Genomic DNA, 4,166 nt, shown 5'->3' with positions numbered 1-4,166 from the left:
CTTGCCCTAGCAGTTCCAGAGGATATCCTGTCTCCAGCAGAGGATATCCTCTCTCTGGTCCCTGCCAATCCCAACATGGCTGCTGCACCTCCGCATAGCAGTCTGAGGAGCTGCATAAGCTCCCCCCAGAGGTGTGGAGGACTACTCTGCTACACAACATTGACTCTGTGGCTCGGATACATCAAACTGCGTGACCCTAAAAATGCGGTATTATCGCCAAAAAAAAAAGCGCTTTATTTTTATAGTTCAATATGTCAATGTTGCTCCACCAAAAATATTGAATTTTTTATCGGATGCATTAAAAATATTGGATCCGGCAAAAAATAGTCACAGCACCATATTTTGGGGTATTAACACCATACATACATCAAGTTCAGATCTATATTGGAGAGGGATTAACGCCCCAAAAAGCACACTTTTTTATCACCTGCTCCAGGCTAGTGCTAGCCCTATGTTTCCTATGTATATAGTGGCCACTGGCCCCCTCCCCAAGCCCAATACCCCCTTTTACATCCACCCAAGCCCAGTACTCCCTGATACCCCCATCCCTAGGCCCCGCACCCCCTACATCTGCCCTCTCAGGCACAGTACCCCTTTATACTCCCTCCCCGGACTAGTACCACATACATGCCCAGTACACCCTTATAACCCCCTCCCCAGGCCCCTTTCCCCCCAGGACCTCCTTATAGCTCCCACCAGTCCATTACAATTTTATATCCCCCACCCCTGACACATTACCTTCTTATATCCCGCCCTGACCCATTACTTTCTTATATCTCCCCGGTCCATTACCTCCATATAATCCCTCCCCAGGACCATTACCTCCTTACACCCCGCCCCCCCCCAGGTCCATTGTGTCCTTATGATCCCCTCCCCCCAGGTCCAATACCTCTTTATCTCTTTATAATCCCCCACCCCAGATCCATAACCCCTTATAATTCCCCCCCCCCCATGTCCATTACCTTTACAAAATCCCCCCCCACCCCCACTATGCATTACCTCTTTATAATATCCTCCCCAAATTCATTACCTCTTTATACCCCCTTATAAAAGGTCCATTACCTCTTTGAAATCCTTCCCACCCAGGTCCATTACCTCTGTATAATCCTTCCCCCCCCCCAGATCCATTACCTCTTTATAATCCCTCCCCCCGCCACCCCCAGGTCCTTTACCTCTTTGTAATCCCCCCCCTGGTTAATTATCTCCTTATAATCCCCCCCCCCCCCCCAGGTCTATTACCTCTTTATAATCCCTATCCCTAATCCCCCCCCCCCCTGGTCCATTACCTTTTTATAATCCCTAACCCCCTCCCCTCCCCCCCCCCCCCTATGGTCGTGGGACGTGTGCGCTGCTGGTTCTACCAAACTGCCTGTAATTGAAGATTTAGGTTTTGTTTTGTTCTATTCCTGTAACCTTTGTTTCGCCAGAACAAGAGTAAATTGTCTTTATTTCATTTAATTTGAAAGAAAAATCTACGCCTGTCTTTTGAACCCTCTCACACCTAATTTTCTATAGGGGTTTTGACACAGTGGGTGGTTATGTCCCGATCGGCACTATCGCGGTTTAATGAATAGCCACGGGGAGTGGATTCTTCAGCATACAAAGAAAAAATATATTTTTAAATTTAATCTTAAAGGGTCAGCATTGTTGAGACGACACAATCTCTAACGTCTATTTCTAAAAAAAAGTGTCTTTGCTAACAGACAGGAGAAAAATCATTAAAAGTCCATCCAATTACCTTACATTTGGTGCAGAAATAGCTTTATCCTGATAAATGTTATACATTGAATAAGGACATGAAAGATGCAATCTACACTGATCCGTCAAGTAAATGAACTAACTGGGGAAAAAAATAGAGGTGTCCTTTATAGATGCTTCTTTTCTTATGTTGTATTGTATTGTATGTCTTTATTGTATGTCTTTATTTATATAGCGCCATTAACGTACATAGCGCGTCACAGTAGTAATACATGTGGTAATCAAATAAATAACAGATAATATAAATAACAGATCATGGGAATAAGTGATTTAGACATAAAAGTAACATTAAGGTAGAGGAGACCCTGCCCCGAGGAGCTTACAGTCTAATTGGTAGGTAGGGAGAACGTACAGAGACAGTAGGAGGGAGTTCTGGTAAGTGCATCTGCAGGGGGCCAAGCTTTATGTATCATGTGTTCAGAATATCCACAGTGCTATTCATATGCTTCTTTAAACAAGTGTGTCTTAAGGTGGGTCTTAAAGGTGGATAGAGAGGGTGCAAGTCGGGTACTGAGGGGAAGGGCATTCCAGAGGTGTGGGGCAGTCAGTGAAAAAGGTTTAAGACGGGAGAGGGCTTTTTAATCCCCCCCTCCAGGTCCATTACCTCTTTATAATCCCCCCTGGTTAATTATCCCCTTATAATCTAATCCCCCCCAAATCCATTACCCCCTTATAATTCCGCCCCCCCCCCCCCCCCAGGTCCATTACCTCTTTGTAATCCTTCCCCCCCCCCAGGATCTACAGTATAAATTACACTAATCCTGGAAAATTATTAGTTTCCAGTACATTATGCTATCTTTTAATAGAACAGAATATTTTTCCATTGATGTAATCGTTTTTATCGGCAGATTTGTAACCCTCACAAGCCTCCTTCATGTGTACTAGCAAAGCTTTTGAAGCCAGAAAACCCTTTAAAATATTCAACTCCCCATTTGTACTTAAATATTTCTCCTTTAAGACTCATACAGGAGCCTTTAACTCATTGGAAATGACAGCCATGAGTTTTGCAGCACTGGCTTCATATTAAATAAAGAGACCTGTTTGAGATGCTGGTGTAGGTCACATCAAGGCCCCCAATGCATATATCAGTGAGCCAGTGAGAGGAACAGTGAATGTATACAGTATGTAGGTATTTTGCAATCTGCACCAGCGATATGACCCATTCAGTGTTTTTTTTTTTTTTTTATGGCAAATAAGTTTTACACTGAAGCATGCAAAGATTTTTATATCTGCTTTCAATCACATTTTTCTTCTGAAGCTCATATACAGAAACTCCTTCTCTTGGAAATCAAAGCGAAAGGCAATTAAAAGATAATACAAATGAATGTAATTACAATTGCTTGCATCCATCTAATTTTATCACTGAGCTGTATTTCCAACGCCCTCAAATCCTACAAAAAATATATAGGATAAGAAAGGTAGAGAAATGACTCTATACAGAAGTAGAAATCTTTGTAAACGACCATGAATATAAGGTATTTTTAACTAAATTATAGTAAAGCAGAGTACTGCTTTTAGAAAAAACAAAAGTCTAATATTTTGATCATTAGACGAGTTATAGCTATTAATGACATTTAAACGGAAACATTTCTGACTTGGAAGAATGTAACTCTTTTGTAGTAACACACACCAGTGGTTAGAATTGAGTGAGATTGCCTTTCAGTGAGTGAGACTTGTTGTAAATGAATGAGACTTAGCTGGACGATTGCTTCCATGGCTTGAGCGGTTACCTTCAGCAGCAGAAGTTCCATAGGGGACATTATGATTTAGAACATGCATAAAACCAGGTCAGATTTTCATCAGGCATGGAACTCAGTCTTGAAGAAGGGGATTTTAATCAGCAGAAGAATGTGGTTTGGGTTCTGATGCTGGGAAGGTTGGACCCCATCACTGCTTTTTGCTGATTCTGTAGATTAATTTTGTATTTCCTGCCTGTGTACCACATTGTTTCTCTCGGCTCCTGAAAATCTGCTATACGGGGTCATGAGAGAGCAAGTAAAAGGCTGATTATATTCATGTTCTCAGCATGTAACAGAGCAGTGAGCTGTTTTGTAACTTAACCCTAATTCCGCTGGATGCACTTACAGTGCTTCTTGTTGCAGGTATCTCCTAATGGGTGTAACCCAACTAGCAATGAAAGGGTGAAAGCTGACAAATCCTTAGGTCTTTCTCAGTGATGTATCATGCCAGTGGTGGAAGTGCAGACGTACTGTACCTTTTCAGTCAATCTCAGTTATTAGGAGTCAGTCCATTCAGTTTTAGCACCAGTGAATCACTGAAGGCAGTACTTTTCCAATACAATGTTGACTATTAATCATTGGTGTGGGACTTTGTGAGTTTAAATCTCTGTTAAAACCACAGTTAACAAGCCCCTTCCATCTGCTTCTTTACTTGCTGGAAGAAAACTC

Source organism: Ascaphus truei, chromosome 19, assembly GCF_040206685.1.
Source record: "Ascaphus truei isolate aAscTru1 chromosome 19, aAscTru1.hap1, whole genome shotgun sequence".
NCBI classification, from domain to species: domain Eukaryota; kingdom Metazoa; phylum Chordata; class Amphibia; order Anura; family Ascaphidae; genus Ascaphus; species Ascaphus truei.
Note: the sequence above shows the minus strand (reverse complement) of the source record.